Source organism: Somniosus microcephalus, chromosome 3 (assembly GCF_052327205.1).
Source record: "Somniosus microcephalus isolate GS21.2 chromosome 3, FLI_Smic_1.0, whole genome shotgun sequence".
NCBI classification, from domain to species: Eukaryota; Metazoa; Chordata; class Chondrichthyes; order Squaliformes; family Somniosidae; genus Somniosus; species Somniosus microcephalus.
In genome coordinates this window covers 79790669-79802152 of record NC_140989.1, presented here as the reverse complement: position 1 = coordinate 79802152, position 11484 = coordinate 79790669, and positions in this window count along the sequence as shown.

Genomic DNA, 11484 nt, shown 5'->3' with positions numbered 1-11484 from the left:
GCTTTATACTGGGAATTAGTTTCGTGGCTCTCCTCTGCACCCTTTGCAAAGCCTCAATACCCACCATGTAAGGAGACCAAAACTGGACACAGTATTCCAAGTGAGGCCTGACCAAAGTCTTGTACAAGGGCAAAATAGTATGCCTCATCTCGTAATCAATTGTATTATGAATGCACCGCAACACTCTATTTGTTCTAGCTATTGCTTCACAGCATTGCTCATGTACCTTTAGAGATCTCTGTATTAGAACACCCAGATCTCGTTCTTTCTCCACCTTCTTTAATGCTTTTCCATGAAGGGTGTATGAAAGTTGAGCATTCGCCCTTCCCACATGCATAACACTGAACATATCCAAACTAAACATCATTTGCCAGTCATGAGCTCAATCTCCCAGTACATTAAGATCCGCCTGAAGCAGTCGAGCATTGTCTACAGTCCTAACACTCGCACAGATTTTAGTATCATCTGCAAACTTCCAGATCGTGCCGCCAACACCTACATCCAGAACACAAATTCTTTATTTTCTCCATGTTATAATTTTAATGTAGGTGCATTTTGATGTGTATACCCCATTCCGATGTAGGTGTACTGATGCACATACTCCATTCCAAATGAGCTGGGCTGCATAAATAAGATTTAAGGCTTAATAGTACAAGTGTGGAAAGGTACTATTACTATATTGTGGTAGTATTACAGAAACTGCCGTTATGAATTTCCAGACATCCTCCGCAACCCAACAGCAACATCCATATCCTAGCTCCTGAATCCAAGTGGAGCAGAACTCGACACTTAGTCAGCGTGTGAAAGAGTCATGCAACCTTGTCAGTTTAGGTCAATCATGCTGCACTGGATTAACCCACTAATCTCATGCAATCCAGCCTTGCTGCTTTCAGCCCGTTGAAAAGGCACCTTGAACAGACAGCTTCGACCTACGCTGATATCAAAACACATCTATAATCCTACTGTTGAACCTGCTGAATTCTGTAGGAGAAAAGGCTGGTGACTTCATCTTGCAATACTAGATTTATCTCTTTCTCAGGATTTCGTACTCCAACAGAATGCAGTCATGAAAACAATCTGCTAATTTTCTAATGGTGAACAAAGGGGTTCAGTGGATAGAAAAAAATGGACATTTCAAATCAGAGGGTGCAGGGATAGGAGTGACTTGTGTGGTCCTGAACGTTTTGCCACAATCTAGGAAGACAGCAGAAAAGGACATTACTGGAGAGAAAGTTAATTTGAGATGCTATAAATGCAACCAAGCATAAAGTGGCTGAGTTTCACAAGTTGCTGTAGCATTTTTTTGCTACTTCTGGTAGATTAGGCAATGCTGAAGATTATTCTTTGGTTTACTTTGCATCAGTAACATGTAGAATATTTCATGCCGTTTGGAACATTCAAATTTGATCATCTGAAGTAAAATATGAAAATGGATAAGAAATTGTCTGAATGATATTAAATAGTAAGTATTGTCCTTGTTAGGGATGTGTTATTGGGGTGAAAGGGAGAGGGAAGTATAAAGTAGAATGTACTGGTGATAGAATCCCTACTAGTTCCAAACTTACAGGACTCAGAAATAAAACTCAAAGTAAATTGGTCAAATTTGAATCAAATGAGTCGGAGGAGACAGTTAAAGACTTACAAAACAAATTAGGTAGAACCTCAGTGGGGGAATAGCAGCAGGTAAAATTCAACATGAGTAATTGTAAAGTACTGCAGATTAGAAAAAAGAGCCAACCCATGAACTCTATGGTATTGACACAGCTGAAAATAAAAAGTTGAAAGACATCGAAGGACATGAGTAAACATGGTCATAGAGGCACAGAAGGAGGCCATTCGGCCCATTGAGACTATTGTAGAGCAGTCAGTCCCATTCCCCCGCTCTAGCCCCGTAGTCCTGCAAGTTTATTTCCTTCAAGTGCCTATCCAGTCTCCCCTTGAAAACATTGAGTGTCTCCGCTTCCATCACTTCCGTCGGCAGCGAGTTCCAGGTCCTCACCACTCGCTGCGTAAAAATGTTTTTCCTCACATCCCCCCTGTATCTCTTGCCCAAAACCTTACATCTGTGTCCCCTAGTCCTTGTACCATTGACTAGTGGGAACAGCCTTTCCCCGTCTAGCCTATCCAAACCAGTCATAATCTTGTACACCTCTATCAAATCACCCTGCAACCTCCTTTGCTCTAATGAAAACAAATCCAGCTTCTCCAACCTGTCCTTGTAGCTAAGATCCCCCATCCCTGGAACCATTCTGGTAAATCTCCTCTGCACCCTCTCAAGTGCCTTCGCATCCTTCCTAAAGTGTGGTGACCAGAACTGGATGCAATACTCCAGTTGTGGCCTAACCAGTGCTTTATAAAGGTTCTGCATAACTTCTCTACTTTACTAAATACCTCTATTTATGAAGCCCAAGATCCCATATGATTTGCTAACCACTCTCTCAATATGTCCCGCCACCTTCAGTGACCTATGCACATTAACTCCCAGGTCCCTCTGTCCCTGCACACTCTTTAAAACTGTGCTTTTAACTGTATATTGCCTCTTCCTGTTCCTTCTGCCAAAATGCATCACCCTCACTTCTCTGTATTAAATTGCGTCTGCCACTTGTTTGCCCATTCTTATAGCCTTTCTATGTCCTGTTGCAGTCGATTGGTATCATCCTCACTGTTTGCCACACCCCCAAGTTTGGTGTCAGTGGCAAATTTAGAAATTCTACTCTGTATTTCAATATCCAGATCATTTATATATATCAAAAAAAGCAGTGACCCCAGCACTGACCCTTGGGGAACACCACTGTACCATCCTCCAGTCTGAAAAACAGTCATTTACCACAACTCGCTGTTTTCTGTCCTTAAGCCAAATCCTTATCCAAGCTGCCACTGACCCACCTATTTCATGAGCCTCAATTTTGTTAACCAGCCTTCTATGTGGTACTTTGTCAAACTCCTTCCTAAAATCCATGTAGACAACATCCATTGCATTCCCTTCATCAATCCTCCATTACTTCATCATAAAATTCAATTAGATTAGTCAAACACGATCTGCCTTTTACAAATCCATGTTGGTTCTCCTTAATTAGCTTAAACCTCTCCAAGTGCCCGTTAATTTTTTCCTTGATTATTGTTTCTAAAACTTTATCCACCACTGATGTTAAACTGACCGGCCTGTAGTTACTAGGATTGTCCTTACACCTTTTCTTCAACAATGGTGTCACATTTGCCACTTTCCAATCCTCAGGCACCTCCCCCACATCTAGGGAAGATTGGAAAATTATGGCAAGCCCTTCTGCTATCTCCTCCCCCAATTCCCTTAGCAACCTGGGATGCAAGCCATCTGGACCAGGCGACTTATCCACTCGGTGTATAAGAGGTACCATCACTTTAGATTAGTAAGCAACGAAACAAATAGAATGTTGAACTTTATTGAAGGGTACGAGTAAGAAGATGTCACATTAAATATGTGCAGTGCTTTGCTTAGACCACAGTTTAGGGCCAAACACCTGGCCCTGTGTGCTGCAAGAATAGACAAGCAACCAATGCAGAGGGAATAGGAAATTTCGAAGCAGAGGCCGAGCACCAATTTTTTTTTTAAGGCTGCAATTCCCCGCTTATCTATTATTAGTGAGCTAAAGTGTTTGTCCCCATTTCATGAACACGTCTCATTCAGGGCCCAGATTTGATACAATAACATTTAAATCAATACCCTTAATTCCCCAGTATCGGTCCCAAATTTGCTTTTTTTGTATGACTATTTTGAACAGGCACAAGAGACGTTCCATGGGGGCAGTTCTTAAATAGCCTTTGGAAGAGGTTTTATTTTTGGAATGTTTACAGTACATCTACAATACGGCATTCTTGGTGAAACATTTCAGAAAAGATTCATTTTTGAGGAAAACAATTGGCAGCCATTTATGCTCACTCCTTAAAGTAAGCTTGCTTTTAAAGCACTTCAATTTCATGGTAGATGTGGTGCAAGATGAAAGTAGGGACATACTTGAAACCCTTGAAGATCAGAATGTAACAAATTTTATATTGTACATTGCATTTTGACTGCTGACTGTGTGCTTTGCTCGGGTATGAGTACACATTAGATGCAGTGAAAAGAGCTATAAGATTGTATCAAGGCATGGCATGGGCAAGCAGTAAACATGGAACAGGTTGACAGGTTACATTTTGAATTATGTGACGTCTACCAAGCACACAGTACTATTGGTTAGTCTTACCTTCCCAGATCACTTAAAGTGTGCTGTCATTTTCCACTTTCCAGGTATTATAGACACATTCAGTCTCACTACCAATTCCTGCCAGGAATGGTGTCCAGTGAGGAGAGTACCCTGTGGTGCAACAAGGGCAAGCCTCATTACACCCACGTCATGTGCATGTTTACTTTACCAACCAAACGTGGGATTAGGTGCCGTGCCGCCTTCCCACAGAATCCATTTTGTGCATCGACACTGAATTCACGTTCAATTTTGTCTTCCTTTTTGTCCAATTGTATCTAGCATTTCCAAATGCTTACCCCGCCCCCCTCCCCGACCCCACCCAACCCAAACACCCTCATGGGAACATTAATGCCCATTCCTGGGGGGGAGGAGGAGATGCAACGGTCCAGGGGTATGCTCTCCTGAAATTTTTAATTGTTATATTAAAATAGTTGTATTCCAGTTATTTTTAGGGCACTTTAACAAACTTCATTATTGAAACATCTTAAGTCAATTTATGTGAGATTGGTCATCAGAGTACTTTAAAATCAGACTTTCAGCGTTAAGGGCAAAGAGTATTTTAATATGTGCAAGGACATAATATATACACATAATAAAGTATTTGTATATATGCAAGTGTATCACACATATAAAATATATACATCAAATATAATGACTTTAATAAAATACATCTAATTGCTGGAAATTCATTTATACATTACTGCTACAGCCTATGAACACTCAGTTTATCTGTGAAAGCTATTCAGAGTGAAAGCATGTTCCCCACAGAGTGCATTTACAATAGTCCTCAGTGACAAAAATAATTCCTGGCTGCTCCAACAGTTAAGGTGTCACCTGTGTATTTCTCAGATTTTTGCAGCAACCTGAATTCTACTTAAACATGTTAATGAAAACAAACTAGCAGCATTAATTTGTATATAGCTGCTTTTCGTGCATTATTAATGGGGGCCTGGAATGTGCATCATACATTACTCAACCCTCATTGTTCCTGGCTGGAGAGTAGGGTCCAGGTCCAGCAATGTCAGTATGGCACCAGCTCTAAGCTCCATTATAACTCTGCCCCAGGAAATGTTATTGGAAACGTGACCATCTCATTACTTGTTATTTATTTCCCTTTAATACGAAGCAATCTGACAGCTTCTGGAATCATGCTTATATTCACAACTATGTCTCCCCACTACTTCCCCTCTAGGACTTAATTACTTCTTCTCTCCTCTCCTGTTCCCACCATTCACTTCCTCATCTCTAGTCATCTCCTTATTCCCACTTCCGAGACATCTGTTTAAATGACTCATGAAGACAACATTGGCATAATATAAAGAGTGAGTATGATATAGAGATGAGAGAGAGAGAGAGCGCGAGAGAGAATTTGGGAGTGAGAGATATTAAGAATAAGGACGGATGTCCAAACCCAATTAAACACACGGGGGTCGATATTAACCCCCCACCATCACTACGGGCGAGAGAGAGTTGTGGGGGGGGGGGGTGGGGGGTTTAAAAATCGTAAAACGCGAGCTCAACCCATCGCATACGCGCCTGCCGCCATTTTTACGTTGGCGGGTGTAATGTATGTACCTTTAAGGGGGAGAACTACTTTTTACAGCTCATGTATACTGTAGTACCGGCAGTGACCACACCTGTATATAACGCTGAGTAGTAATCTGTACAGTTCAGTTGCAGTCTGAGCCACGTTGAGTAAACATCGTTTGTACCGTTCTCCGCAGTCTGTGTCTGATTATACACGGACATAACAGTGGCGACGAGGCAGATTCGAACCTACCTGCAACTCTGCATCACCTCCCAGGGATTCGCTCCTGGAGAACAGTGGAACAAGGTCGAATCCAGAAGCACGGGCGTCGACCACGGGCAACCGCCCAGTCATCCAGCGGAGATTTGAGCATCGCAGGGGAGGCTGTCGAGAGCCAGGCTTGGCTTTCCAGTCACGGTGGTCCAGCGAAACGGGCTGGCAACAGGTACTGCGCAGAACCTTCCCGGACAGCGGCGGGCTAGAGCCCGACCGAGCGGCACAGAAAAAGGCCGAGCAGCGTCGACGGGTGAGAGAGAGAGGGCAGAGCGCACAGGGCGCAGCCGGTGTTCAGGACCGAGCGGCGTCAACGGGGGAGAGAGACGAGAGAGCAGAGCGCAGCCGGTGTTCAAGGGCCGAGCAGTGTCAACGGGGGAGAGAGTTGCACAGGAAAACGCGAGGCGCTGCCATTGCCACGAGGACCACAGAGAGTGGCATTGGCAGCAGCGCAGGAGCAGCGCGCGAAACCCACAGGGCGTCGCCATTTGCCACGAGGACCGTCGAGAGCGGCGTTGGCAGCAGCGCGGGAGACGCCATTTTAAGCCGCAGCGGGGAAGAAAGGAAAGCGCGGGAGACGCCATTTTAAGCCAGTCTAACCACACCCAAAAATGCCGAAGAGTGGCAGTATCACAGCGTTTGACAATGAAGTCGAAGATTGGACGACATATGTTGAACGCATAGAAGTATACTGCAAGGCGAATGAAGTGCCAGATGACAAGAAAGCGCTGGTATTGTTGAATTCAATGGGTGCAAAAATGTATGGCTTACTACGAAACCTAGTAACCCCAGAGAAGCCAGTAGAAAAGGATTTTGAAAACATAGTGTCAATCCTACAGGACCACTTAAACCCCACACCGCTGCTGATAGCAGAAAGATTTAAGCTTCACAAAAGGAACCAGCATAAAGATGAAAGTAATGCTAAGTATTTAACGGAACTGCGCAAGCTATCGAAACACTGCCAGTTTGGAACGGGACTAGCAGATACTTTAAGGGACAAGTTTGTGTGTGGGCTTCAAAGTGAAGGAACCCAGAAACGGCTTTTATCTGAAAAGGACCTTACGCTGGAAAAGGCTTTCAGCATTGCGGCATCATATGAAGCAGCAGCACAGGGTGCTGCAGAGATACAACAGAGACCGCAAGAATATGGCACAAACGAAATGTCATATGGAACAGAGAAGTGCTATCGCTGCGGCAGAACAACACACGACCAGAATGATTGCTCGTTCAAAGACAAAGTGTGCAGACAGTGTGGAAAAGTAGGACACATAGCACGAGTCTGCAGGTCGGGAAAGAAAACCAGCAATAAGAAACCGACCAAAGGAAAGTACAAGAAGGTACATAAGATAACGGAGAATAGTTCAGACGAACAAAAGAGTGATAACGACTCCGAAAGCAGGGAACTGAGTTGTCTGAAACTACATAATGTGATCACAACAGAGGATCACCGAACCATTTGGGTCACTCTCAAGATAGCAAGAGTCCAGGTAAAGATGGAATTGGACACAGGATCAGCCCTAACAGTCATAAACCGACGGGACTACGAGCGGCTATTCTCACACATACCCTTGAGAGACACAAAAATTATTTTGAAGACGTACACGGGGCAAAAAGTCTACCCCAAAGGAAAAATAAGGGTGACCGTTATATATAACGGTAAGGAAACACCAAAACTAGACCTGTATGTATTGCAAGATGGAGGACCACCATTACTGGGACATGAATGGATCCGGACAATACAACTGGATTGGCATTCCATACAGGCACTGACTGTGGCTGACAAAAAGGATGACGACGTCACACCTGGGCGACTGTCAAAGATCCTAACTGACGCGGAAAAAGTGTTCCAGCAAGGACTCGGAACACTAAAAGGCATGACAGCGATGATTAAAATTGAAGAAAACGCAAGTCCAAAATTTTTTAAGGCCAGACCTTATGCAATCCGCCCAGCCATCGAAGCAGAGCTGGAGAGTCTGGAACGTTCAGGTGTACTGTCCAAGGTAGACTGGAGCGAGTGGGCTACGGCCATCGTCCCTGTGATGAAAAAGTCGTTGAGCAGCACGCCTGGGGAACCAAGGAAGGTTCGCATCTGTGGGGACTTTAAGGTAACAGTGAACCCGGTCCTTCACACCATACAATATCCACTTCCGCGGATTGAAGATATTTTCGCCTCACTATCTGGAGGGAAACGCTTCACTAAGATTGATCTGGCCCAGGCGTATCTGCAAATGGAGGTAGAAGAAGCATCAAAAAAATACCTCACAATCAACAGGTGAGGCCCGATCAGAGCATCGGACCTGTGAAGGGGCAGTGACCGGCGGCAGTTAAAAGCGGCGGCAGATTCAAATCGGCGGCAGTTGCGAGGTGAGGCCCGATCAGAGCATCGGACCTGTGAAGGGGCAGTGACCGGCGGCAGTTAAAAGCGGCGGCAGATTCAAATCGGCGGCAGTTGCGAGGTGAGGCCCGATCAGAGCATCGGACCTGTGAAGGGGCAGTGACCGGCGGCAGTTAAAAGCGGCGGCAGATTCAAATCGGCGGCAGTTGCGAGGTGAGGCCCGATCAGAGCATCGGACCTGTGAAGGGGCAGTGACCGGCGGCAGTTAAAAGCGGCGGCAGATTCAAATCGGCGGCAGTTGCGAGGTGAGGCCCGATCAGAGCATCGGACCTGTGAAGGGGCAGTGACCGGCGGCAGTTAAAAGCGGCGGCAGATTCAAATCGGCGGCAGTTGCGAGGTGAGGCCCGATCAGAGCATCGGACCTGTGAAGGGGCAGTGACCGGCGGCAGTTAAAAGCGGCGGCAGATTCAAATCGGCGGCAGTTGCGAGGTGAGGCCCGATCAGAGCATCGGACCTGTGAAGGGGCAGTGACCGGCGGCAGTTAAAAGCGGCGGCAGATTCAAATCGGCGGCAGTTGCGAGGTGAGGCCCGATCAGAGCATCGGACCTGTGAAGGGGCAGTGACCGGCGGCAGTTAAAAGCGGCGGATGATTCAAATCGGCGGCAGTTGCGAGGTGAGGCCCGATCAGAGCATCGGACCTGTGAAGGGGCAGTGACCGGCGGCAGTTAAAAGCGGCGGCAGATTCAAATCGGCGGCAGTTGCGAGGTGAGGCCCGACCAAATCAACAGCAGAGGAGAGAGGTAAAAAGTAATCAGAGTGTGACGTCACCAGGGAGCAGGTAAGTGATTGGTTGGTGAGTATTTCTCTTTTTTAAACTTTAACTCTGTAGTTTATAGTTACTAGGGTCTTTTCTGGTGTAGCAGGGACTGTTGGTAGACTATACAAGCGCCTTAGAGATATTTTTAATTGGTGGTAGTAAATTAATTTAAATTAAGTAAAGGGAAGGTCATGCCAGGTGAGCCCAGCCCCGTGATATGCTCCTCTTGCTCTATGTGGGAATTCAGGGACCCCGGTGCCCCTGATGACCACGTGTGCCAGAGATGCATCCATCTGCAGCTACTAGCAGACCGCATTGAGGCGCTGGAGCTGTGGGTGGATGGGTTGTTGAGCATTCACGATGCTGAGAGGGTCGTGGATAGCACGTTTAGTGAGTTGGTCACACCGCAGGGAAGGGCTGCACAGGAAGACAGGAAATGGGTGACCACCAGGCGGAGCAATAGAAGCAGGCAGGTAGTGCAGGAGACCCCTGTGACCATTCCCCTCTCAAACAAGTATACCGCTTTGGATACTGTTGGGGGGGATGACTCACCAGGGGAAGGCAGCAGCAGCCAACTTCCTGGCACTGGGGGTGCTCCTGCTGCCCAGGAAGGGGGGAAAAAGAGTGGGAGAGCAATAGTGGTAGGGGATTCTATAGTAAGGGGAACAGATAGGCGTTTCTGTGGCCGTAGACGTGAATCCAGGATGGTTTGTTGCCTCCCTGGTGCCAGGGTCAAGGATATCACTGAGCGGCTGCAGGGCATTCTGGAGGGGGAGGGTGAACACCCAGAGGTCGTGGTCCACATTGGTACCAACGACATAGGTAAAAAGAGGGATGAGGTCCTGCAGCAAGAATTTAAGGAGCTAGGTGAAGGATTAAAGAGCAGGACCTCAAAGGTTGTAATCTCTGGATTACTCCCCGTGCCACGTGCTAGTGGGTATAGGAATAGGAAGATAGAACAGATGAATGCGTGGCTAAAGGGATGGTGCAGGGGGGAGGGCTTTAGTTTCCTGGATCACTGGGTCTGCTTCTGGGAAAGGTGGGACTTGTACAAGTCGGACGGTTTACACCTGAACCAGAGGGGAACCAATATCCTTGCGGGGAGGTTTGCTAGCACTGCTGGGGGGGGGTTTAAACTAACTTGGCAGGGGGATGGGGTACAGAGTGGAGCTATAGTAGGGGGTGATTTACAGCCAAATACAGAGGAAAAAACAAGTCAGCTGGGAAGGCAGAGCAAATATGTAAAGGCAAAAGGGAATATGGCAGGGCTGGAAGGCATTTATTTTAATGCAAGGAGTCTTGCAAATAAGGTGGATGAACTGAAGTTGTTGTTGAACACATGGGAGTACGATATTGTTGCTATCACGGAGACATGGTTGAGGGAGGGTCAGGACTGGCAGCTCAATATTCCGGGGTATAGAATCTTCAGGCGAGACAGAGGGGGGTGTAAAAGGGGAGGGGGTGTTGCAATATTAATTAAGGAGTCAATTACTGCTGTAAGGAGGGACGATATATTAGCGGGTTCCTCTAATGAGGCCATATGGGTAGAACTTAAAAACAAAAAGGGGGCAAGCACTTTGCTGGGAGTGTACTATAGGCCCCCAAACAGTCAGGGGGAGATAGAGGAACAGATATGTAGGCAAATCTCAGAGAAGTGCGAAAATAATAGGGTAATAATAGTGGGGGATTTCAACTTCCCCAATATAAATTGGGATAGTCAGAGTGTGAAAGGCTTAGAGGGTGCAGAATTCTTAAAGTGCATCCAGGAGAGCTTTTTGAGCCAACATGTAGAAAGTCCTACAAGAGAGGGGGCGGTACTGGACCTAATTCTGGGGAATGTAGCCGGGCAAGTGGTGGAAGTATCAGTAGGAGAGCATTTTGGCGACAGTGACCATAATTCGGTGAGATTTAAGGTGGTCATGGAAAAAGACAAAGACGGCCCGGAAATAAGGGTTCTAAATTGGGGGAAGGCCGATTTTAATATGATAAGGCAGGATCTGGCCAAAGTGGACTGGGAGCAGCTACTTATAGGAAAATCCACATCAAAAGAGTGGGAGACTTTCAGAAGGGAAATAGAGAGAGTACAGCGCCAACATGTTCCTGTAAAGGTCAAGGGTGGGACCAACAAGCAAAGGGAACCTTGGATGACAAGGGATATACAAAAATGCATTAGAAATAAAAGGGGGGCTTTTGGCAGTTACAAAAGACTAAAGACGAAAGAAGCCCTAGAGGAGTATAAAAAGTGCAGGGGCATACTTAAAAAAGAAATTAGGAGGGCGAGGAGGGGCCATGAAATAACACTGGCGAGCAA